This window comes from Ochotona princeps, chromosome 24, assembly GCF_030435755.1.
Source record: "Ochotona princeps isolate mOchPri1 chromosome 24, mOchPri1.hap1, whole genome shotgun sequence".
NCBI classification, from domain to species: domain Eukaryota; kingdom Metazoa; phylum Chordata; class Mammalia; order Lagomorpha; family Ochotonidae; genus Ochotona; species Ochotona princeps.
In genome coordinates this window covers 36,717,939-36,744,761 of record NC_080855.1, presented here as the reverse complement: position 1 = coordinate 36,744,761, position 26,823 = coordinate 36,717,939, and the positions used below count along the sequence as shown (strand labels likewise).

At 46.1% G+C, this 26,823-nt stretch overlaps 1 pseudogene; it reads left to right on the top strand.

The window, feature by feature from the left end:
* The first annotated feature begins 6,842 nt into the window (after positions 1–6,842).
* The window catches only part of LOC131483183 (TBC1 domain family member 12-like), a 37,846-nt pseudogene continuing 17,865 nt past the window's right edge, over positions 6,843–26,823 (top strand).

The following is a 26,823-nucleotide window of genomic DNA, read 5'->3' as shown; positions in this document are numbered from 1 at the left end:
AAACAAGGGAGAAGATAAACCAAACTGAAATTAAAAAAAAAACTATTGACAAAATCAATGACTCAAAAAAGCTGTTTTTTTTTTTTTTTGAGAAAATAACCAAAATAGACACCCCGCTGGCTCAACTGACAAAGGAAAAACAAGACAAAACAAGAATTAATAGCATTAAGGACGAAAAAGGCAACATAGCAACTGACACTGCAACCATTAAGAACATAATTAGAAATTACTACAAACAACTGTACTCCAACAAATCAGAAAACCACCAGGAAATGGAAAGGTTCTTAGACTCCCACCACTTACCAAGACTTAGCCTAGAGGAAACAAAAGACCTGAACAAACCTATAACTGAGGCAGAGATCGAATCAGTGATTAAAGATCTCCCAACAAAGAAAAGCTCAGGTCCAGACAGTTTCACTATAGAATTCTACAAAACATTCCAAGGAGAGCTGACCCCAATCCTCCACAAACTCTTCAAAACAACAGAAAAGGAAGCAACCCTTCCAAACTTATTCCATGAAGCTAACATATCCTTAATCCCAAAACCAGATGGAAAACCAACAAAGAAAAAAACTACAGACCTATCTCTTTGATGAACATTGATGCTAAGATTCTCAACAAAATCATAGCCAATAGAATCGAAAAAAAAACACATCAGACACATCATTCATCCGGACCAAATAGGATTCATCCCTGGAATGCAGGGATGGTTCAACAGTCAGAAACAAATAAATGTAATACACTACATCCAAAAACTGAACAACAAAAATCAAATAATACTATCAATTGATGCAGAAAAAGCCTTCGACAAAATCCAACACCACTTCATATTAAAAACCCTAACCAGGGTAGGTATAGAAGGAATAATACACAACATAATCAAAGCAATATATGAAAAACCCAACGTCAGCATTACACTGAATGGAGAAAAAATGGAATCTTTCCTACTGAGATCTGGAACAGGACAAGGATGTCTGCTGTCACCACTGCTATTCAACATAGTCCTAGAGGTACTTGCTGAGGCCATAAGACAAGACAAAGAAATCAAAGGAATCCAAATTGGAAATGAAGAAGTCAAGCTTTCACTATATGCAGATGACATGATCCCATACATAGAAGAACCAAGAGACTCAATACAGAGACTTCTTGAACATAAGTGAGAGTTTGGTAGAGTGGCAGGATACAAAATTAATGAACGAAAATCAACAGCCATAGTGTATGCAAATAGCCACAAGATGGAAAAAGATCGAACCAGCAAGATACCATTCAAAATAAAAGAGAAAAGTATCAAGTATCTAGGAATAAACCTCACCAAAAATGTAGGAGACCTTTTTGAAGAAAATGACAAAATACTTTAAAAAGAAATTGAACATGATCTCAAAAGATGGAGTAACATTCCATGCTCCTGGATAGGTAAAATCAAAATTGTCAAGATATCCATACTACCAAAAGCAACATACACATTCAACGCAATCCCAGTAAAAGTACCCAAAACATTCTTCATGGAACTGGAAACAATGATCCAAAGGTTCATCTGGAAACACAAAAAACCATGAATAGCTAGAACCATCCTGAAAAATAGGAAGTTAACAGGGGGGATCACAGTCTCGGACCTCTGGACATACTATAGAACGGTGGTTATCAAAACAGCCTGGACCTGGCCCAAAGATAGTGAGGAGGATCAATGGAACAGAATAGAAACAGCAGATGGGAACCCACGCAGCTACAGCCAAATAGTCTTTGACAAAAAGACAGATGACAATCCAAGCAAATGGGAAGGTCTGTTCAATAAATGCTGTTGGGACAACTGGTTGATAGCCTGCAGAAATTGGAAGATAGACCCATATCTCTCACCATACACTAAGATCAAATCTAAATGGATAAAAGACCTCAACCTACATCCAGAAACTTTCAAACGTTTGGAAGAAAATGTAGGAAACACCCTGTAAGAGCTAGATGTAGGCCCTGACTTTCTAAATAGAACACCAAATCAATAGCATCAAGACCAAAATAAACAAATAGGACCTCATCAAACTTAGAAGCCTCTGTACAGCAAGGGAAGCAATCAACAAAGTAAAAAAGCAACCCACAGAATGGAAGAAGATCTTTGCACACTATATAGGTGATGGGGGCTAATCTCCAGAATATACAAAGATCTCCAGAGAAGCCAAAACACGAAAAGAAACAAACCACTCAAGAAAATAGGCATGGGAAATGGGCAGACATTTCACAAAGGAACAAACCCAAATGGTTCAGGCATGATCGAGAGTAAGGGAAACCTGGTCAGGCTTTGCACAAGGTCGGTTGGCTAGTGCTGAGACAGAATAAGTTGGTCATCCATTTCTGTGAAGCTTCACAGTGAATTTCCTGGTGAATGGAGACTCTGAGGTAGACTATGTCTGAAAATAAACCTTGCAAGGATTTCCTCATTCTTGGATCTGTGAGATAAACAGCATGTCAGAATTATACAGGCACTTGAGCAGAACCCTCAAAATATGCTCCATATCAAGGACCCTGGGATGACCTTGAGTGTTCCCCATCACTGGGGCAGTTGGGAGGCTAGATGCGGTATCTCCCTTTGTCTCTTCCCTTCTCCCAGATAGAAGAAGAGAAAAAGAAGGTGTAAAAACAATGGTCTTACCACCTTCGCCTAATCCTCGACCCTTTCCTGATCAACAATGTAAGTATCATCAAAAATAAAATTAAATTTAAAAAGTTCGGACTGGGGAGTCTGTCTGGCAGGACACAGTTCAAATTCCCTATTATGGCGGGTGGGGGGCGCTCATGGTAGGCTGGGCTATGGCACTAACTAGCACACAAAAAATCAGGTCTGTCTGCAGTTCATGTGAGGAATTTATGGATCAGTTGGCTACCAATTTTCTCAAGGGCTGTGGGTGGTGATTGGCCAAGCTAGGTATGATCACAGAACTAACCCACACTTAAGGGTTGGGAATAGGCTAGGCTGGTCCACACTGCAGTACCCACAGATGATCCAAGAATAGAGTGTAGGATGGACAGGAACACAACATTCACTAGCAAACACAAAGGACGAGATGAAGAGGGGCAGACTATTCTGTTTAGTGGCTTAGAATCTGATGACATGCATGAGGTCTGGGAAAGGACCTGGTGGGGGATCAGGGGCACTCTATCCTGGATTGAAACACATACTGGTGAGCACATACCTGCACTTGTTGAAAGGTATGTGGGCTGACTTAGGTGGTGAACTTAGCAGGGCCTGGCTAAGCCATAGCACATTGGAAGGTGCCTGAGCCAGGATGTGGTGTGGGCCAGGTTGCACTAGGCTACCACACTCTCCAGTTTGACTGGGAGCCAGGGATGAGGGCAGGCTGGGCAGACATATGCTGCAGTACCCACTACCAGGAGTTGAGGATGTTAGTGGGGTGGGCAGGCCGGGCTTCAGAATCCAATGACAATGATGAGAACAAATCTTGGTATGCATAAGATTTGTGGCTGGGAGCAGGTCTGGCAGAGGAGATGAGGGGTCTCCAAGCTAGGCTGCAGTTCCCACTGGTCCTTGCAAGAGCTAGGAATAGGGGTGAATGAGGCTGAACCACAGCTACAAAATCCCTCGTCATGTGTGTAGGTTGGGTCTGGGAGTGTGCCAGACTAAGCTAGGCTCCAACACCTGCTGGGGTTTATGAGTGCCAGTGTGTGGGATGGGCTGAGCTAGTTTGTGGCACCCCTGATCCACATAAGAGCCAGGTCTAGGGGTGGGCCAGGCAGTGTTGGCTGTATTCACATGAGAGCCAGAACAAGTGTATGTGGCAAGGCTGCAGTGAATCTTTTGACTTGAAGTGGCCCAAATTTGGCTAAGCCAAATGCCCATTGGTATGCTCGAGAACCCAGCCTGGGAGCTGGTCTGACAGGAGGTTGGGGAACTCCCCTGTTATGACAGAGTTCTAGCTGGTAAGCACCAGAACCAAAGCTGTAGGCAGTCCATGCGAGGCTGAGTTGCATTACCCACCAACATACAAGTGGGTCAGGTTTATGGGGGGGGGCAGTTTGGGGGTCTGTAACACCCACTGGCAAGAGTGAGGGTCAGGATGAGGTGCTTGCCAGACTGGGTTGCAATGCAACACGTAAGTGCTAGGACTGGTGCTGTCTGGGCTGGACTAGGCTGCAGCACCACCCAGTATGGATTGGGACTAGGGCAGAGAGGACAAAACCAGGCTGCAACACCTGCCACTGAATGACCAGAGGACATGGGCCATGCTAGTTTGGGTTGCAGTACCCATCAACACACACAAGACCCTAGACCAGGAGCAAACCTGCTGGAAATGCTGGGAGATCTAGGACTGGGGTGAAGCAGACTGGGCAAGGCTGTGAAAACCATCAGCCTGCCTGTGAGCTGGGGTTGGGGGAGGCCCAGGCTAGTCACCACCATGCATCCGATGGTGCTTGCAAGGGCCAGAGTAAGCGCCAACACACTGGTCTTTGTCACAGCATCCAATAGCAACTGCCAGTACTGGATACAAGTCATGTCAGACTGGATCACAGAACTCCCTGAAATGTATAAGATTTGGATTGAGTTCCCTTTTCCCCACAGCCCACTCCACCCTACTCCACTGCTGGTGGGGTTGCAGGTTGGTACAGCCTCTATGGAAATCAGTATGGAGAGCACTCAAACAACAAAATCTGCATACCATATGATCCAGCAATAGCACTCCTAGGAATATATCCAAAACACCCATTTCATGGGAAACCAACATGCACCTCTATGTTCATAGCAGCACAATCAGTAATTGCAAAAACATAGAAGCAACCGAAATGCTCATCAACAGAAGACTGGATAAGAAAGTTATGATTCATTTACTCCATGAAATACTACTCAGGTATTAAAAAAAAAACGCATTTCTTTGTGGCCAAATGGGCCCAAATGGAAACCATAATGCTAAGGGAAATGAACCAATCCCAAAGGGTTAAATACCACATGTTTGCTTTAATATAAGATGATATGATATCAATATGGAAAACAGTACCTGTAAAATGCAATATTATCTCAACCTCAAACAGCCTATTTCACATGCAATAAGATATTGTGATGTAACCAATGAACCAACAATCAATGTGAGCCAGACTGCTTATGAACTGCATCAAAGAACTGTAAAATCTAATATACTTTTAACACCCTATGTTATTCTGTAATGGGGTGGGAGATCAGAGAAATCTTCCATCTTCTTAGACTGTGTAAGGAAGACGTGAAATATAACCTACCAGGATCATAACTGGTAACTGATAGACAACAGACTCGAATCAGTATTAGACAATAGTTAAACTACAAAGACATATAGGGGGAATTGAGAGCAATCCTGACAACCTCTTAACCGGAGATCATATGCACAGAGCAGTGGGGGACCCGAGAGCGGAGCAGGTGGACAAGAGAAGGCTTGTATCCCAACCCTGAAGACTCCCGGATTCTCACCAAGGAGTATCAGTATGAGCACCAAAGACTACATCCCAACTGCCAAGGAGACCATGGGGAATTGGAATGCCTTCGGAAGCCAATAACTCCGAGGTCATCCACTCACACTTGGATCTACCACACGGGATGAAGGAAGTCCAAATCCTTCCTTGCAGGATCCAAGGTCCTCAGAACAACATCCAGGAGTCCTGAGCTGTCTGCAGATACAGAAGAACAGTAAACTTACTTGGGGACTAGGGAGGGGAGTTTTCTCGGGTCCTTGTTTGGTTCCTACTTTGGATAGGCATGGAGGGAAATGACAGCCAGCTCATTTGGGTCTGCAGGGGATGTCAAGTTCTATGTAAGAAGATGAGAGTAGAACATGTTGGACAACTCTCACAGGAAGCTGTCTGGGTGAGTGGATGCACTAGAGTGGACTCTGTCAACCAACAGACCTTGGAAGGATTTCCTCAACCTTGGAGCAGTGAAGCCAAAAACAGCATTGTGGAACTATCAAAATCACCCCAGCAACACCATTGGAACATTCTTTTCCACACTGATAACAGACCATTGTGCCTTTACTTTCGCATGATCACTTGGAAATGAAGACATAAAGTGAAAACAAAAAGTGGAGTAAGTTAATTTTATTTTAAGATGCTTGCTCCATCACACACAAAAAAAGCATTAAACGTAGCAAGACCCTCTTCTTTAACTGCATGCTTAATGCACATAGGCCACGTTGGCTTTCAACCAACGTGATGACCCGATTTTTGAAGGGAGAGAGGCAAGATCCGGCTTCAGCTCGAATCTGGAAATCTGATACTTAGGGTTTACAGGTTTTTGTCCATCCTGGAAATGCTGCAAGTCCCCAGTTTGTGGGTGTGGGGCGGCCGTTTTCTCCTACTGACCTGGGGTTGGTGATGTCCTTTCTAAATTCACCCTAAAGCGGCCACTAGACAGCGTCCACCAGATGGCGCTGCTCGGGCCCCAAAGGCCCAGGAGGCCAAGGTCCTTACCCATGCTCCTCAGATCCTAGCCCAGGAAACTAGCCTAGAAAGCCTGCGAAAACCAGGACATGATCTCTCAGTGTGAGCACCTCGTTGTGAGGAATGTACAGAGCCGTCAAGCGGCCCACCCTGCCTGAGTTCAAGTTCCAGGTGAGATGCTGGTACCCCAAAACCTGTCGAGAAGCACCCAGGGAGAGGCAGAGCAGGGCTTGGGTGCTGACACATGACAGGCTTCTCCTACCTGTTGTTTTACTAAGGAACAAGGCTCTCCCATTGTCATGCAGTCTGAAGGAAGGTCAAACTCCTTGGGGGACACTTTTGATCCACCCCGGTATGTGTCCAGGGAACCTCGAGTGCCACGGGGGCCAGCAGCCCGCCATGGCCCACAACACTTTACTCTCATGGTTACCACGATGGGGCAGGGAGAGGAGGCATTGCGGCCACCCCCGCAGCGCAGCTCTTTTGCCCAGGGCACCCTGGAATACAGCAGCACACTCAGCGCCCACTGCCCGCTGATCCCGCACCTGGCCAGTGAGGGGCAGGCGAGGACCCAACGCACAGTTTTTGGCAAGAAAACATCAGCAGCACCAGGGGCAACATGCCCTGAGTGCTGTGGATGCCTCTGTGCTTGGCGAGGCTCCTGCCAGACATCCGGTCTGTGTGCACTGCTGGGGACTCCACAGCCAGGAAGCCCCGTAGCCCATTCCTGCCACCACCCGCACCCATAGTCTGTTCGGCATCCAAAGAATGGAGGCAGTGCAGACTCTCTCATCCCAAAGCACACAAGAGCATCTGCAGTGGCGCCCTCGCCCTCAGTGCAGCCGTGTTCCTGCTGCCCACGGCCATAACCAAGTGCGTTAGTCACTCTGCAGGACAGTGACAGTGGCCTGCCCGCCTCCACTCCTCCTCACCAAGGGCAGCTTCACGAATTGCAGACCCCACGCTGAATGCAGTGATGATCACCACGGAGTCGTCAGGCATGTGCTGCCATGCCTGTGGAACACCCCGGCTGGTGTGCCCCGCTGCTATGTGGCCGGAACAGGGCAGGAACTAACCCAGAAAAAAGCATTATGATGGGCAACTCAAAGCCCAAGGCCATCTCCCCTTGTGCCTGAAGTTCGATGCCCGCAGCCAGAGCCCCACCAGCTGTCTCTCTTACAGCCGCCTATCTGAGCCGGTGCCCTGTGGTTATGGGGCAGGTGCCGCTCCTTGGCTGGGCACTTGTGCAATGGAGATGCCAAGGGCCGAGGGTCAAGATGTGGTGGCCGTTGGTGTCGTTGGCCATGGTGGAGTCTCTGTGGTGGTTCCGTCTTGACGGCCTGGAAAGTGCTAGTGAGTTTATCCTTGTGATGCCAGGGGAGGCCAGAGGCCTACAACAAAGCAACAGGGTGGCCTTGTGGGCCTGCAGTGGACCTGCCTCCTGTTCCCGGGCCTGCTGCAATAGCAGGGCTGGTGGCTTGTCAATGAGGAGGCAGGGAAGCAGGGATTCAGGCACCAGGCCTGGAGGGCAGGGTTGTGGATCTGCACCTGGAGCTGACAACAATCAGCTGCCCAGGACCACCGCCAAGCCTCCTCTAGTCCCTGACTCAACCCGGTGGGTCTCCCCTTTGTGATGGACAGAATTCACCAAAGGCTTAAACTACTGTGCCACAGCACTAGTGCCTGAGTCAGATCCCACATGTTCCTGAGTTCTGTCATCACCGCTAGTCTGAAAACATTGGTTCTGGTGAGCAAATACTACACTGAAATTGCTTATGCTACCAATGTCATCCTTTTACATCTGAATAACCATCTTTCCCCTACATCCCGCTGAGTGAAGAAATTATCCACCCCCCCTTATTGTATGTTTTTGGCACCTTTGTTGAAGATGAGTTAGCAATGCATGTGTTGTCTTGAGTCTGGCCTTTCTCTTCAGTTCTGGTGGTTTATGTGTCTGTGTATTGGCTGATATCATACTGTATTATTAACTGTTGCTCTGTAATACTTTTTTTTTTCTTTTTTAGCCACATTTTATTTTAATGGAATAAAAACACATGATATCTGTAATGAATGTGTCAGCTCTAGGAAGAACAATGATAGGGATGATCAGTATATAACTTTTCTTATCTACACAAATCAAGTTTGATTTGTCAAAGACTATGTATGACTTAAGTTAGATAGCTCTGGCATCAGGTAATACATTGTAAAGTCAGAGTGTAATGACTCCTGTATTGTCCTTGCTTCAGGTTCCTTTGGGTGTTCAAGGCATTTTTGCCTTCCATATGAGTTTAGAGGCTGTTTCCCCGGTTATAATGCTACCAGCCATTATGGAATCTGTTAGCACTGACAGCATCTCTGATCTCTTACTTACTGCCCTCAAATTTTCTGCCCTTGACTCCGTTGCCTAGCTCATCCCACAGTGAACAGCAAGGATGTCCACGGGAGGAAACCACAACTGACCAATTCTAGAAGGTCTCAAAGAGATCGGTGAAGGCTGGGGAGATGGCAAATGGAGAATTACACACTTCTTTATTGTTTTTTGTAACACAAATAAGAAGTGTCAGAATTTCGTGCAACGGTATCCGTGGGGTTGTACTACAGAAACAAATATCATCTATCATGCTGGAAGTCAGAAAATGGCATTTGGAATTCTGGTCTATGAGGCTGACTCGCAGGGTAGAAATGTGGGTAACAGAAATATTTTATCTGCTAGCATCAAGTATAACGAGATACTTTCAATTTTATGCTTGCTAGGCACAAGTTTACTAGTGTTGAATCGTCTGTCTTTGGGCGAGGGAATGGAATCCATTTCTGGTTCCTTACCTGTCCTGTGCTCAGTACTTAGGCTTCATTGTGAATGAATGAGAAGTAAATTTTCAGCTACCTTGAATATTCTAAGTATGCCCTCATGTGAGTGATACCCAATTCAGAGGTATAATGTTAGGTATGATACTGATTATGTAAAATTCAAAGTTAAAGAACTTAATATCATTATCAGAGAGTGATGTTGTTTGCACCTTGATTAAGGAGGGGTAGGAGAATATAGTTACTAAGACACATCACATTCACTGTACCAAAGAAAGGAAAGAGTATTAGACAGAGATTAGTCTCCATATGCTGATGGAGATGGGGGTGGAATGCAATCCTCTCTAAACTTGGCTGAAAGTGGTCTACTCGCCTGCCACTGTCCCACTAAAAAATACTAGAAAGTGAAGAAACCAAGACCCAGGGTCCGGTTTCGTTCCATGGTGGTCAGGAGTTATACACGGTGTGATATCTTTTTTTTTCCCCTGAAGCTGTTTTATGGCCTAGTATATGGTCTATCCTAGAATAAGCTTCATGCAATAATGACAAGAATGCGTGTCCTGCAACTGTGCGGAGAGACATCATGTAGGTATTCGTTAGGCCCACTTTGCCCATTGTGTGGATCAGGTGTGTTGCTTCTTTGTAAATTGTCTGTCTAGTCAGGCTGTCCACTGATGAAGATGGAGTGTTGAATTCCTGCAAAGTTAATCTATTGGAGTCTGTGTCTTCCCTTTAGATCAACTAAAATTGTTTTAAATACCCAGATGTCCTGACACCAGGTTCATATACACTTTCTCTAGTCATTTATTTTTTCAAAGTATCTATTTTATTTCTTCTTATTATCTATTATTTATTTTCCATAATAAACTTTTTTTGGTATAAGGTTCCTCCCTTCCTTTCACTTTGCTCTCTTTCTGCCATTTTCCCCAAAATTATCACAGTAGTACAGTTCCTTAGTAAGGGCTACAAGTTTGACTTCATGTATTTAATTGTGTCATGGCATGCTAGGTATAGACAAAGGAGTAAATCAAATACCAAATATACTGTAAAGGTATATTTTAATGTTTCATTGGGAGTCCTACTTTTATTTGTGATTGAGAAGTAGAATATATCTTTACTTGCTGGTATGCTGGTCTCCATTATGCAAATCACTGAAGAGGATATCTGTATGCACTGGTTACTCATATTTATATATTTTGTTTAGCCAAATTGTTCATATTATTTGCATGAAGGAGAATATATGGTACATACCCTTTTGTACTTATTTCACTAGGCATAATTCTGTCCAGTTGTGACCATTTTGTTACAAATGGTAGGATTTGATTTCGTTTATGGCTGTGTAGTATTCCACAGAGCAGGTACACTAGTTTTTTATCCATTCATTTGTTGACAGGCATCTTGGTTGTTTCCTTATCTTTGTTATTGTGAACTGTTCTGCTCTAACAAAAGGGTTGTAGGTTGCGTTCCCATATGCAGATTACATTTCTTTTGGATATATTTCTGGAAGTGGGATAACTTGGCTGTATGGTCAATTCTCTATTATCCCCATTATCTGCATCACACTCTCCATAGTGATTCTGAAGAGGCTGCACTAGTCAGCACTCACACCAACAGGGAATCAGGTGCCTTGTTTCTCGCATCCTCGGCAGCAATTACTGTTAGTAGATGTCTGCATACAGGCAGTACTCAATGGAGTTAGTTGGAACCTCAATGTGGATTTAATTTACATTTTCTCTAAAATCTATAAAGACTGAACATTTTTTCATATCTCTAACAACCATTTTAAATTTTCTCCTTATGGAAAATATCTGCTCATGTCTTTTTTCCCTTGCTCATATTGTTTGTTTTGTTATTATTGAGGTTCTGAAGCATTTTTATATCACAGGTATTAGTCTCCTGTTACTAATAGCTTTTAAACATTTTTCCATTCTCTTGTTTGTCTCCTTCCATCCTTGACCATTTCCTTTGCAGCACAGAATGTTGTCCCATTCATTAGTTTGTGCTTTTGGTGTATTTTCTGAAAGTCATTTTCCTGGACCTGACATGATAGCCTAGCTGCTAAAATCCTCACCCTGCATAAGCCAGCATGCCAGAGGAGCACCAGGTCATGTCCCAGCTGTTCCACTTCCGTTACAGCTCCCAGCTGGAGGGCTTGGAAAAGAGAGGAGGACGGCCGAAAGCTTTGGGTCCCTGCATGAGAGACCCAGAAGGGGCCCCTTGTTCCTGGCTTTTGACCAGTTCAGCTCTGGCTGTTGAGGCCATTTGGGTAGAAGGACTTTCTTTCTGTCTCTCCTTGTCTCTATAAATCTGACTTTCCATAACAATAAATACATTTTATTAAAAAATAATTTTCCTACACTATATATTGTTGAGTGTACCCTCTGTTTCCTCTAATAAATGAATGGTTTCTGGGTATAGATTTTGCTCTTTGATCCCTTCAGAGCCCATTTTTCCATAAAATGAAATGTGGAGATCTTGCCTCTTACTTTTATGAAGTGTATATTCAATCATCCCAACATATTTGTAGAAGAGATGAACCTTTCTCCCTTGATTACTCTCAGTTCTCATGTGGGCTGTATGTTTGTGGTCTCACTTCTTAGGTTGGTGTTCATCCTCACTGATCTCTGTATATGTACCAGCATCAAAATCATTTGACTGCTGCTCCCCTATATTACATGTTGAAATGTGGAATCATGATTCCTCCATTTCTGATTCTATTGTGTAATACATCTTCAGAGAAACAGTGCAATGTCTCAGTGACTAATTCCTAGCTATATATGCTCTATGATTCCAAATGGAGATCAATCATGCCACAGCAACTCTACTTCCCAATCAGTTCTCTGGATGAGGCCTGGGAAAGTAAGAGGGTGATGCTAGCCTTGGAACTTGACAGATGGACAAAACAAAAGAAGACCAGGGATACTGGCTTAGAATTAAATAAGATGCACAGAGGAGCACTAGTTAGAGGTGGAAAATGGAGCACAGAAGCCTGCTGGCCGCTGGGGCCTCCTGCTGGGACTCATTTAAGGGAACTGGTCTCTTAGCATCCAAGACAGCTGCGCTCACCAGACAGAGGTGATTGGGGGCAAGAGAGGCATCCTTGGCTCAGTTGGCATGGAACGGCCTCACCTGGAAGTGTCCAATGCAGCCAGCTCCAAGGTAGACATGCAGGGCATAGCAAGAGGCCCCAGCGTTGGGTTCCCTGGCCAACCCTGTCCACAGCTCTGAACAGCACCAGGGCTACAAGGCACACAGGAAGAGGCATCTGGGGCTGCGGGTGGTCCTGCATGTGGGCATGTGCACATGCATGTGCCATGTCACTGAGAGTTTCTCCGAGGAGAAGGAGGCTTGCAAGGCAATGAGGCAAGCCACTTCCCAGCCATGCTGTGGGGAGTTGCTTTCTGATCTGTCCCCACCCCAATGTCTGTGTGTAGAATCAGGGATGTGGAGGTGTGGCATGGGGGAGGAATGGGAGTAGTGCGATCATTTTTCTAACTGATGGGCACCAAGTTTTGCCTTAGATGGAGCAGGTACCCTAGGGGCCATGATCTCCAATAGGGCTCTGGCACTTACAGGTGCCTGGTTTTGGATGGGCGCTGTAGACACCAGCAGCCAGCAGGAACGTTTGCCCAAGCTTATCTTTCCTCACTTCAAGTTGCATGGATTCCCTCAAGCTCTTCCGTTAGTTCTGCAAACTGGGGACTTCTTCAACATTTTCTCCTTTCTCTCTTCTTCCTCTTCTTCTACTCCTTCTTTTCCTTTTAAAAACAATTTTGTTATGTTTTTGAAGGGCAGATTCACAGAGGAGAAAGAGAATCAAACAGGATCTTCTGTCTGCTGGTTCAGTACCCCAGTGTCTGGAGTTGAGCCAATCTGAAGCCAGGAGCCAGGGGCTTCTCTGAGTGCCCCATGTGCGTGCAGGGTCCCATGAGCCTTGGCCGTGCTCAACTGCTTTCCCAGGCAAACAAGCAGGGAGCCTGATGTCATGTGGAGCAGCCAGGACTCGAACCAGAACTCTGGCTCCATAGGATCCCAGGATTCTGGCAGGGGCATAGAAGGTGAGGATTGAGCCACCAGGCTATAGCCCTGGGCCCACCTCTTCCATCTTTGGCATGCCCCACCTATTTTGGGTCATCCCTATGGAGCTTCTAACCAGTGAGGAAGGCCTTCTGCGAAGGAGTGGGCTTTCACTTGTCTAGTTCCTTGGTCTAGTGTGTGTCATGACTCAGGGGAACTGGCAGATCCTGAGGAGTTGCGGGTATCAAGCCTTTTGGGACACGTGAGAATTAAAGTGAGTTTTTAAAATGTTTCTTGAAGGTTGGCCTGGAGGAAAATAGCAAATTGCAGAGACCCGGAAATTGTAGTAGTGACCTTTCCAAGAGGATGGCTTAAAGATCAAGGGAGCTCCCAATATAGTTTCCTTTCACAAGGAGCTTTAATGACTGGGGCTTGACTGGGGCAAGCTCCATGAGCCAGGAACACAATTGAGGTCTTGCCGAAGAGCAGTAGGAAGCCAATTTTAAGAGCCTCCCAGGCTCTGTTGGTGGGAAGCCGGCTAGCTTCAGGAGGCAGAACTGGGCAACTCAGCCAGGAATGCTGATGGAGGGATGCAGGTATCTCAAGAAGCAGCCTGAAGGCCTTCTCCGGAATGGAGAGAGGTCTTTTTCTATAAGATGTCTCTGGCTGAATTGAAAGGAAAAGCTAGAGAAAGAGAGAGACATGGAAAAAGAGAGAGATCTTCCACCTGCTGGCTGTTTCACTCCCTAGAGGGCCACAACAGCCAGAGCTGAGACTATCTGAAGCCAGGCACCTCTGCTGGGTCTCCCCCATTGGTACAGAGTTCCAAGGGTTTGTGTCAACCTCCACTGTTTTTCCAGGCAATCAGCAGGCTACTGCATCATAAGTGGTGCACCCAGGAGAAAACTTGATGTCCAGAAGGGCCCCCTCTGCTTGCCATTAAAGTAAGAGCTGGCTGAATCACTGCACTCAGCCATCTTTTCTCTCTAAATTCCCAGTACTGCTCTGTGGCCAGCTCCAAGGCAAGCCATGGAGGGGCAAACCTGTGGGACAGCAGTCAAGTTGCAGCTTGGAACACCTTGAACCCCGTTCGGTAGGCTTGGGCTTCCACTCTTTGCTGCCCTTCTGAAGTCACTTTTCAGCTCATGCACACCATGGTGGGCAGCCTGTAATGACTCAAGAATCTGGGTTCTTGACAACCCCAGTGCAAACCTAGATGGATTTTGGACTCCTGGATTCCACATATGTCAGCACTGGAGGCATGAATCAGTGTAGAGAAGGTAGTCTGTGTCTTTCTGTGTCTGCCTCACAAAGCAAAATACATTTGACCATTCAATCTTCTTCTGTGTTTTATTTCCAACTCAAGTGAAGGGCCTGGCATGATGACTCCATTGACTAATCCTTCCCTTGCAAGCACTGCAATCCTATATGGGTATCATTTTATGACCTGGTTGCTCCACCAACTCTCTGCTTGCAGCTTGGAAAGGAAGCAGGGATAGTTCCAAGTCCTAGGCAGCCTGTAACCATGTGGGTGAATTGGAACAAGCTCCTGGCTCCTGAGTTTGGATCAGTTCAGATCTTGCCATTGTGGTTATTTGGGGAGTGAACCAGCAGATTTAAGATTTCATTACCTCTCCATCTCTGTAAATATGTTGTAAAATAACAGTTGATAAATCCTACCAAATAAGTGCCTTTAACCACCTTGTAATTTTTAAATCAATCAACAAAGTAAAATTTAGGAGAGCTGGCCATGTGTCTGGCATGCCATATGGATAGACGATTGAGTTCCCAGCTGTCCCACTTCCCATCAAGCTCTCAGGTCATGTTCTGGGAAAACCTGGAAATGATTCAAGTCCTTGGGTTCCTGTACCCACATGGGGAACAAGGAAGAAGCACCTGGATTCAGTGTGGCTCAGCCCTGGCCCCGCAGCCATCTAGTGAGTGAACTAACAGATGGAAGGTGTCTTGGTAATCCTGATTTTCAAATAAAGCAATCTTTAAAAATAAATAAATGAATAAGTGTAAAACCAATGATCTAGAAATTGCTTGCTGTTAGGGAGTCTCTGTTTTGATCATTGGGAGCTGGTCAAAGTCTGAGAGCAAGTAGTTGATCTGTGCTATAGACAAATGTTCTCATAAGAATTTGTCAAGAGGGGCTGCACAAAGTGGAATACTGAGCTCATGGTCCACCTGCAGGTGTTGGCATTTCCTATGGAAAGCAAGTCTTGTCCTAGCTGTTCCACTTGCGTTCCAGACCTCTGGTTGTGGCCATGGAAGGCAGTCGAGGATCACCCCAAATCTAAGGATGCTGCACCTGTGTGAGAGAGCTGGAAGAAGTCCGTCTTCAGATGAGCTCATCTGAAGTGAAGCTCATTTGGGAAGTGAACCAGTGCACAGAAGATCTTTCTGCCTCTGTTTCTGTCTCTGTCCATGCTCTGGAAATCTGCCTCACAAAAAGATTATAGTCTGTCCAAACCCAAACCTTCAACTGCAGGTGCAGGGCTCTGTGTCCAGGCGGGGAGAGCTTGCAGACAAGAGTGAATGATGCCCATGAAGGATCAGGACCTGCATCTCCCATGGGGAGGTGGCTGAAGATGTATCAAGTCTGTAAGGGTCATGACTCAAAACTCTGCAGTGAACAGGAGAGGCAGCCAAGCTGACTGACCCCTTCGGATGCACATGTCCTCTGAGGTATGTAAATGGGTTCACAAAGATGTCCTGGAGCCAATGCTGTGGTGAAGCCTCTGGAGGCCAGGATGCCATCCCCTAGGGGCTACAGAGTCAATCCTCAGCTGTGCCACTTGCTATACAGCTAGCTCCCTGCTGTCCCCCCCACCCCCGGTAAAGCAGCAGTGTGCAGTGCTGAGCCTAGGGCCAGAGGGCCAGAGGGCCAGAGGGCCAGAGAGCAGGGCTTGAACCCCAGCTAGGGGTGGGGTGGAAAAGTGAGCAGGGGGACTTGCTGGGCATTGGGGCCTCCTGTTGGGACCCATCCAAGGCCACAGGATGCTTGGTGTTCATGATAGACCTGCTGGCCAGACACAGCATAATCCAGGCCCCACTGCCAGAGTTCTAGGTGGGCTAGGGTCTTGGAAGGTCCTTAGCAGCACATGCCCCATGCAGGCTGCGTGGACAATGGTGACAAGGCAGTTGGGAGCCCGAAAATCAGCTTTGGTCTGACAGGGGCCAGAGCTCCACACCCACCAGGAGGAGGCAGCAGCTGCAGGTGTCCATGCATACAGCAAACACACATGTGCCGCATCACTGAAGTCATCTCCCAGAAGGAGGTGCGCCAGGCACCGGTTGCCATGTAATGAGGCCAGCCACTTCCCTGCCCTGATGGGTGAAGCCTCCTTGTGGTCCACGGGGTAGGTCCCCTTCTCCAAGTGTCTGTGTAGGTAGGTTAGCGGATGTGGAGGGGGTGCCACCGTGGACAGACAGGGGAGGCGCCATGATTTTCTTCCCTAGGCGGCACTGTACCAGGTTTTGGATGGGCCCTGCAGGGACACTGCTGCTGGCTGGAAGCCTTGCCCAAAGCTTTCTTCCCTCACCTCACCTGTATTCCCTTCAACTCTTCCATGAGCTCTGCCAGCTTCTGTCTCCTTTATCTTTGATTTGATTCTCTCTGTCTTTCTCCAGGATTGATTTCTTTTCATTGAAGGGCTGATTGACAGAGATGGAGATACAGAGATGATCTTGTGTCTGCTGGTTCACTACCTGAGGGGCCACAATGGCTGGAGTTGAGCTGATCTGAAGCCAGGATCTAAGAGCTGCACTGGAGTGTCCAATGTGGCTGCAGGCTCCCAAGTACCTGGACCACCCTCAACTGTGTTCCCAGGCCACAAGCAGGGAGCTGGATGGGAAGTGAAACAGTTATATTCAAACTAGCATGTTTGAGAACCTATGGGATCCCAGGGTCCTGGCATGTGTACAGGGCCAGGATTGAGCCACTCGGCCATGGTGCCGGGCCCCACCTCCTTTGTCTTTGGCCTGTGTGAATCCTGAGGGCAAAATCTGGGGGAAGCTGGCCCTGAATCTTTCTCAGGTCTTCCCACTGAGGAAAGCCCTCTGCAAAGAAGGAGTGGGGCTTCACTTGTGCAGTTCCTTCCCCTTGGCTGTGTCATGACTCAGGGGGGACTGATCTCTACGGAGGCGTTGGGGGATCAGGCCTTTCCAGCCTGGTCAGAATTGGTTGGAGTTTTCCTGATGGACCTTGAAGGTTGGTTCTAGAGTAAAAAGAGGTCATTCAGGAGACCTGGAGCACATAGTAGTTCATTCCACAAGGAGCTCAAAATGATGGCTGGTGTTGTTGTCAGTAGATGCTACAGTCCACTCCAATCTGGCCCATCCCTTTTTCCCAAATTGCGTGCACCAGTGGGTGGTGTTTCCTAGTCTATCTGACTCTGAAGACCCCACGCTTGAGCACAGGCCTGACAATTTTCTATATTGGCTGGTGTTCAGCCTAGTTGTGAAGAGTAATGGGGTTTACCCTTCCAGGACTGCCACCTGACCTTGCTCTTGTATTTGCCAATGGGTGCTGCCATCACATGTGGTTTGCTACCTCCCTATCCTTAGCAGCAGCCATAACCCGATTAGGGATTCCCCATCCTTGCACACACCCAGCTCCATCCCCTTTGTATGCCATTGGATGATGCAGCCAAGCCCCAACAAATGCACACCTATCCCCCATGCTCTTGTAGCAATGCTAGTGTCCAGGGTGGCACAACAGGCACTTGCTCCAAGTTTCTCCAGGTCTTTATAGAAACAATTATAAGAATTGAAAAGATAACTATGCTGACATGCTGGTATAGTAAACACACTTGGCATTAATCAGGCCAAGAATGCTCTTCTGCCTATAGCTGCTTTGGTCCCAAAAGCATTATACTTGTGTAGATACAATGCAACCTAGGTTGTTACATACAGCTGGGCTTTTCTGTTTTTTAAAAGGTTATATTTAAAAATTATTTGAGAAGGAGAGACAGAAGAATAGTGCATTTTTTTTACTATGTAGGAAGGAATCTTTAAGAAATTCAATTGTTGATATCTTTTTTTTCTTCTTTTTTTATTAATTATTTTGCATTATGTGACAGTTTCATAGGCTCTGGGGTTCCTCCCCACCCCTCCCCATGCCCCTCCCCCACGGTGGACCCCCCCACCCCGTTGCAGCATTACAGTTCAAATTCAATCAAGATTTTTCCCTTGCAAACAGATGCTAAGCACATAGTCCAGCTGCTCATTGTCCAGATGGAATGTACAGCTTCTTGGGGAGACTATTTAGCTGTGATCAACCCCTAGTGATTTTAATATTTCTCTAGATATGAATCACTGCCAGTCTCGCCACTCCCGTTTTGATGATGTCGTTGTAGAGTTCACTGGCTGACACTGTCCATCATAGAGTCTTCATTCGCCCGGTTTTCGCTGCCAACATATATCTGAGGTGGTTGATTGGCCCATTCTGTCATCTGTCTTTTCTTGGCTAGGGTTCTGAGTCCAGCTGTTCATTGCCACAATCAGCTTGTAGGTGCAATTCCTGTGCTGGTTTGTTTTCGGACTGGAGTTGCTCTGGAACCCGTGGGTGCTGCAGACTAGGTTGGTTCTGCCCAGCACTTACTCGGCACTTGCGTCAGCCAGTGAGGGCTGTGGCCTAGTCGGGGCGACCCACAACAACCCCCAACAGGCCCGCCCCCAATCCTGGTCCGCCTGTGTATATAGCAGACTAGTCCAGTCTTTCCCACATCCCATCTAGCTCTTGCACTTGTCCCTGTGTTTCAAAGCTTAGTTCTGACTAAGCAGCTCGGCCATCCAGCCCCCCACAGATGCTGTTGAGTTCCTCTCTGTCTAGCCACCCCAGCCCCCCTCCAAGTTATCATGTCCTCCCGCGGTAGCAGTGACCCAGGAGGGGGGAACGCATTGTTTCCCTCCTGGGTCATTCACTGTCCCGGTTTATGCATTTTTCGGGTGGTTCCAAGATTTGACTTGACAGAATCAGTCCCCCGAGCCAGCTTCCGCCAGCCAGTGCAGAGGCCAAGTCCTTACACCCCTCATCCATTCTAATCTATGCTTGTCCCAGTATGGGATAATTTGCTCAGTCTGACTTTTCCCTGGTCTAGTTCCCATGCGGCACACAGGTGTTGCAGCTCTACCTAGTGTGGTCTGTCCCCAAACCAGCCCACACTCTCCAGTGGGAGCAGCTGCCCGGTGAGGGGACCAGCCCCTAAATTCCGATGCCGGCTCTGCCCCTCCTGGTTCTCACGTGTGCTGGTTGGGCGCTGCAGTCAAATCCAGTACCGGTAAACTCGCCCTGACATTCCACATTGTACGCTGGTTTTGTCGCAACCAAACCTGGCCCAACCCACACTCCGTTTGGTGTCTGGATATGCCAGTGGACAACATGCACCGATTCAGCCTGGTCTGCCCCTGTCCCGTGCCAAATGTATGCCCATGGGAAATTTTCCATGGCCTATTCTGGGCTGTTTCCTATTGTGCTTCTTGCGCTGACCTGGAGGGTCTGTATCTTGCCAGAGGAGTTGCCCAGCCACCTTCCTCTGAGCCTCTCCCTTTGCCAAGTTATGCACATACCAGGGGGGTTTTGAGCCAGCTCTTCTCAGTTTACCTCCTGTCCAAGCAGGAACAGTGGCTTAACCTGGCTGGCTTTCACCCCATTCAGGTTCTTGTTATGGATGCTTCAGCCCAGCTGTGGTTCGTCTATACCCACGTACAGTTCACAAGTGGCTCAGTGGGGGGTCGAGACCTAGCCTAGCCAGTCTCATGTTTATCCTGGTTATCCAGGACACCAGACGGTGTCGGGGTCCGGCACAGTCAGGTGCATCCAATCCCAGCCCACACTAGTGCCTTGGGAGACTACAACTAGGTTAGGACACAGCCCCCATTCCCGCACACGTTCCCCTTGGAGGGAGCCTCAACCTAGTCAGGGTATCTGCTTGGCTCCCAGACTGGGCCTGTTACTAGCCATAGATCATATGCCTGCCAGTGGTTGCTCTGACTCAGCTTGTGGCAGTCCCTCATTTGTGCTATCCTCAGCCTTATACATTGTGGCTTCGCATCCTGGATTCAAGCAGAGTAGCAAATTGGCCTGACCTGTATTCTATTACCATCCAACGAGGGTGGTGGGTGTGTTGTCCTAGAGATTCAAGCCTCTGTTCCTGGGCACTGCGAGGAATCCTGTCTACCCTATACCAAAGTTGGGCCTATTGATGGGTGTCCCCAAAAAGCTTTCCATATCGAAAAAATCTCTGAGCTCGCCACTGGGCGGCCAGCACCCTTGGCGCACTGGCCGCCCAGAACAGAGGACTTGCCCTCAGCCTCTCTGCTGTGGGTTTGGCGAATGGAATTCACCCGAGGTACCCACTCCCAACTAGCGGGAGCAGGGCGGAGCTCGGACTTCAGTCCAGCTCTGAGGCGGCCCCCATGGCTGCTAACCTGGGGGCTCCGTTGCCCCTTATGGGTCCAAGGGGGTGGATATCTTTTTAAATGAAGGAACTACATTCAGGTTTTCCCAGCTTGTCACTTCAAGCTATTACTGAATATACCAAGAAAAATTCTTAACCTAAGCAAATAATAGTTTGAACACACGTTTAAAAGATGTGTATTTTGCATAGCATAATACAGTATACCTGTGTTTTAATTTATTTATGAGAGCTTTCACGATATGTATGTAAGGACAAGTTAATCATAAAATATCAAATATGGTATAAACTAACATTACCTGATAGAGAGAAGTGGTACATGGAAATGTAGTTACCCATTGGATGTCTGTTACAACTAAAATAAATCCCAGTGAGTTACTCACAATGTCAGCATCTAAAACCATGGCAAAATCAGATGAACACGTGTTTTTAAAAATTAATTTACTCCTTTGGTAATTTGAAGAATAGTTTGCATCTTCTGTATCATTCTTCCAAAGTCTAAATTTCTGAAAGTGTCATACAAATCCCCTGTGGTTGGTATGGACAGTGGTACTTTCACTAACAAAGTGTATGTTAGGGCCTGGTGCACTATGGTAGTGGCTAAAGTCCTCACCTTGCATGTGCTGGGATCGCATATGGGGACCGGTTCTAATGCTGGCAACCCTGCTTCCTATTCAGCTCTCTGCTTGTGGCCTAGGAGAGCAGTAGAGGGTGGTTCAAAGCCTCGGAACCCTGCACTTGTGTTGGACACCACAAAGAGGCTTTGGGTTCCTGGCTTCAGATCAGCTCAGCAACAATAACTGCAGCCACCTGGGAAGTGAATCAGCGGATGGAACATCTTCCTCTCTGTTTCTCCTCCTGTCTGTATATCTGACGTTCTAATAAATAACAAAACAAGCCTTATAAAAAAGTGTATGATAACAGGGATTTGGGTTAAAAGTAGAGCCAGCACTGGAACCATGGTACTCCAGTATGGGATCCTGGCATCCCAGGTGGCATTATAACTGCTGTGGCAAACTCTTGCCCCTGGCAACCTCATTAACCACACAAAAAACAAACAAACAAACAACAACAATAAAACTGGACCCAACAGAGTCGCTCAATTAGCTAATCCTCCCACTTAAGCACTGAGATCCCATATGGGTGCTGCTTCATTTCCCAGCTGCTCCACTTCCCATCCAGCTCTGTGACTGTGGCCTGGGAAAGCAGTAAAGGATGGCCCAAAGCCTTTGGACACTGCACACATGTGGAAGACTCATAAGAAGCTAATGGCTCATGGCTTTAGATTGGTTTAGCTCTAGCTATTGCAGCCAGCTAGGAGTAATCCAGTTGCTGGAAGATTTTCCTCTGTTTCTCTCCTTCTCCTTCTGTAAATCTACCTTTCCAGTAAAAATAAATAAAATGCTATAATTACAGTGGAGAAACATATTCAGTTGACCAGCTTTAATATTTCATTCAAGCATTGTTCTTTAAAAGAATTTATTTCAAAGGCAATTAGTTGGAGAAGGAATGAAAAAGATTTCTTTGTGTGTGTAACTATATCTAAACTGATGGCTTTTAATATCTTGTACCAACAAAGAGGTCCTTTGTGAATGTGGGTAAGAAAGTCTCACTTTTTGCAGATACAAGAGGGTGATGTTGTCGCATCACTGAAATGTGTAATGCTGGACTCTGAATCGTAATGTGAAGCCACACCTGGGGTCTTGCCTGTGTCATGCAACAGGAGGCCCTGTGGCCTCAAGTTTGTCTCTCTGTTTCATTCTGCTGAAGGATTGGAATATCTTTCTGCATCAGTTCAATGATTTTGATTTCTGTGTGTCAGAAAATTAAACACTGAAGCCTATCACCAACAACACCACAACTCCAGAAAGCACAATGACCAGCAGGCAGACCAGGGTGCTTTTCCAATTTCCCTAGACTCTCTGTCCTGTCACTGCCAGTACTAGCCTATGAGTCAGTACAGGCCTTCGGTATGACAGACATAGTACTGAGATTATTGAGAACTCGAGGAGCCCTTAATTTCCATCTTCCTGTCTTTGCTCTGTCTTCAGCAGCAGAACAGGATGCTACCAATGTGCTATGGCACCTCGCTGCTTCCTCTTCCTTGTTCCTGTGTGTGGTGGTTCATCTCTATCAAACTCCTATAGAATGCCCCACAGGTACATGATGGCAGAGCCCAAGAGGCACTGTGTTTGTATCTTGACAGTCCCCAATCAAAAGACTGGTCTGACACAATGCCATAGGTTCCAACATGCAATCCTCATGCAAGGACACTCAGAGACCAAGGCACCATCTCTGAATGGTCATCAGATGGAGTGTACATGGATGGAAATACGCATAGAACCTTATATACATGCAGTGTATCCTATACCTAATCAAATGTGAGTGAAATGGAAGAAGAAATATAGGAGCATAAAAAGCCTTGGCAATCTGTGATATTGTCCTTAGTCAGGATCTCAAGCCCCAGAAAGGATTCAGGGCAAGGTTCATGAACTCAGAAGAATCATGCATTGCACATTGTGTCCTGCGGAATTTGCCTCCTTTTTTTACCTGACCTGTGTGGTTAGGGTAAAACACATGACAATGACCTCTAGGGTCAGATTTATTTTCAGCAATTAATTCCAGGAGTGTTTTTCATGCACTTGTGCCTGCTGTGGGGTTAGTTTAAAGCTAGACCATGTTCAGCCTGAGCCCCTAACACTGTCCCATTAAGACCTGTTATAACCTGATGGGCTGGGAAGTGTGCACCATGGGAGGAGCACCCAGCAGGGTGAATGTGCTCCCCTATGTGGCTGGCACCTATCCTGCCCTCAGTCCCAGGGAGAGCAGTTACAGCCATCTGCATAAAACGTAGGTGAAGCTATCACCTTCTGACACCATCCTCTATGACATCATCCTGTGTATTGCTAACAGGGAGGGTCATGTCAAGGATAAAGGCAGAGCAGGGAGAGCTCCTGGGTAGAGATCATATCCTGTTGGGAGAAGACCTGGGGAAGGGTTTACAAGGGAACACTGGATTCAGATGAGGGAATTCCAGAGCACAGCAGATGCAGATGAGGGAATTTACAGGGGTGCAAAGAGTGAAATGGTGTCTGTGGGAGGAAGTAAGGCTACTTAGGGCAGAGGATGGAGCAAGGGTGGGTCGAGCAAGGGCAATTGTGCGTTGATGTTCTGCAGAAGGTGAGAGTGGGCCAAAGGTGGGTGCAGGCAGGCAGAGGAGAGTATAGACAGGCTTAGGGTGGGCTGTGGGTCCTGTCCAACCAGGACATGATCACAACCACAGGGCGAGAGTGGACAGAGGGCATGCTCAGGGTGGGCTGAGGGAAGGTGAGAGAAAGTAAGGTCAGAAGAGGTTCTGTTGAATTGAGTACGGGTGAGCAAAAGTGAACTGATGGTTGGATGAGGATGTGCTAGGGAGGGTTAGGGTGAACAAGTATGGGTCAAGGACTGCCATGGGTGATGAAATGGGGATAACAGGATTGATGGTGGTGAGGCTGGCATGGAACAAGAGGTGGTGTCTCCCAGGTGCATGGGGAGATTGGTAAAGCCAGGGTCTGGTGGGTTACATTGTAAGCCATCTTAGTCAGTCTGGGACATTGGGGCTGGACAGTGAGAGTGTTGTAGGTTTTCCTTCACTACTTGGTGAGAATTTCGGCTCATTGAAGTATGTTCCTTCAAGGGTTAGTGAATGTACTTTTGCCATTCAGCAACTTGTGTACAACCTTTTGTTTATTCTTTGGTTCTCAAATTTTCCAGGACATTGTTCATGTTCCATTTCATGTCCTGACATTTTGCTGTTTCAATAGGATAATCTTGATTTTCTTCCTAGCATAGCTTCATTATTGAGTCTTATGATATTACAATTTTTCCATTTCAGAATCTTCACAGAGAAAGTTTGTAGGCTGATTCAAGGCAACATATTTCCACATTTCAGGAGAGTGCTCAACAGATGTTTTGCTATTGGAGGACTCTGATGCTGCTGTGAGGTGTCTTAAGATAGCCTTTGTCACCTCTTAAGACTGTCCTATGAAAGACAGACTGACCTTTGCATTGTAGGAAACAAATGTTGACTGCTCTCGGTACCCATGTTATGGTAAATTTTATATCATATTGTAAAATTTCTACAGGGAAGCAAAGTCATGTGCACACACTACATTATAAATACACACACAGAGACACACACAAATACATATACTCACACATACTGAAGCCTCAACCTCCAGTATTCCATTGCTGGGTGGGGCAGTAAGTGCTGCCTGCCTTGTCATAATATTGAGCAGAATCTGGTCTTCCAGTGAGTTTTTTGACATGTTTGTGAGTTTTGTTAAATCAAACTGCATTGTTTTTGTTATTGTTACTGAGTTTTCCGCCCATCTATGCTGACTGTTTTTTTTTTTTATTAAATAAAGCAAACATTTATTAAATTGTGATAAAAACATTCCATCAAATTACAAAACCTGAGTAAGAAAAACAAATGGCACATGCTCAACTGTAGTTGACATTCAAATAAAATTTGCATTCCCAAAATATTATACAGTAAGTAGAAAATACCAGCCAAAGTAATATTAGGATACTTTTACGTGCGGTCTCAACAAATTTGAACAGAAGCAAATTTTAACAAAGGTAAATTTTACAGTGAAACAAAGCAGTAGATTAAGGATCTTAACACGTTTATTTTACTGCTATTTGACACTATGATACAAAAATAAGAGGATTTACTTGACATTTTTAATAAATATCTCATGGGCTGTTGAGTGCCTTACTGGTGAAAAGATTTAACTGGCTAATCTCATCAATCCATTTTGTACATTTAGTAAGCATCAACTCTGCCCTACATAACTTTTAATACAATTCACAGCACACGAATGGTTATCATATTAAATACAGAATCAACTCGGACTTCTCAACAACGAGGAAATTAGTAAACCATCAAATGGACTGCTTACCATACACTTTGCTCATAACTAAATAACACACACAAAAAAAGATGGTTGATGTTACTGTTAAAATTATTGTACTTCTTTATAATTAGTTCTGATCTAAATATAGATTGCTGCAAGTCAGGTCCCATGGCAAGAGATGGTGAAAATTCTCTGTTATAGGCATGTAGGCATTTCATGGATGAACTGACTGGTTTTGGACCATTGCCTAAGTTGAGGCATAGAGAACATTCAATTGGAAAGGCAAAGCAGGGCCAGTGTAAGGTAAGCCACTGCCAATGACACTAACATCCAAAAGGAGCACTTGTTTGAGTCCTGGTTCCTCCACTTCTGACCCACCACCCTGCTAATGCACTTGGGAAAGCACCATAGGAGGTGAAGTTCTTGAGATCCTTCACCCTTGTGGGAGGCCCAGATGGAGTTTCTGGTTCCTGTTTCCAGGCAGACTCAACCACAGCTGGTGAGCCCATTTGGGAACTGCACCAGTGGGTAGAGTATCTCTCTCTCATTCTCTTTGTCTTTCTTTTTCTCTCTCTCTCGCTTGCTCTCTCTCCCCATCACCCCAAATATTTAAATAAATAAATAACTTTTTAAAAGAAAAGCAAACAACAAAACAACCTCAAATATGCAATTGGTTAAACACGACATTTTCCAGCCACTTGTGGAAACCATGGTCTGATTAACTCTCACCACGGACCTTGCATAAGAAATCTATGGAGTTCTTCTTGGAAAGAGACCATTGCCACTCAACCTGACCCAGGTGCCCAAGGAGCCGATGGCAGAAGCACACTAAGCGGTAATTCACAAAGCTCTAACATCAGGTCAATTAAGTCATCCCTCTTTACCCAGCCAAGCCTCCTGATCCACATGGAGGAAACATGGGAATGCAAACTTGGACTCATCCAGTACAGCCAGGTCACACATAAGAGTTCAGGAAAGGGTCCTTAACATTCCATATGGACTCTTGAATGACAGCTCCCTCAGACACATCAACAAGGGAACACTGGTAGATGGGCATCTCCAACAACACTGCAGCTCTCTGGGTTTGTTTTTAGAATCAGCACTAAGCTCCTCTTGCCCATCTTTAATGAAATGGAAGGCCTTTTTCTGAAGGGTTTGCTATGGTTTTTGTGGTGTAAGAAAGAAATACAGACCAAATCCTCCATCAAAGGTTATAAACTTTTGTTCATGGCAATCATGACAAGATCAGAGACCTAAGAATATGGGGT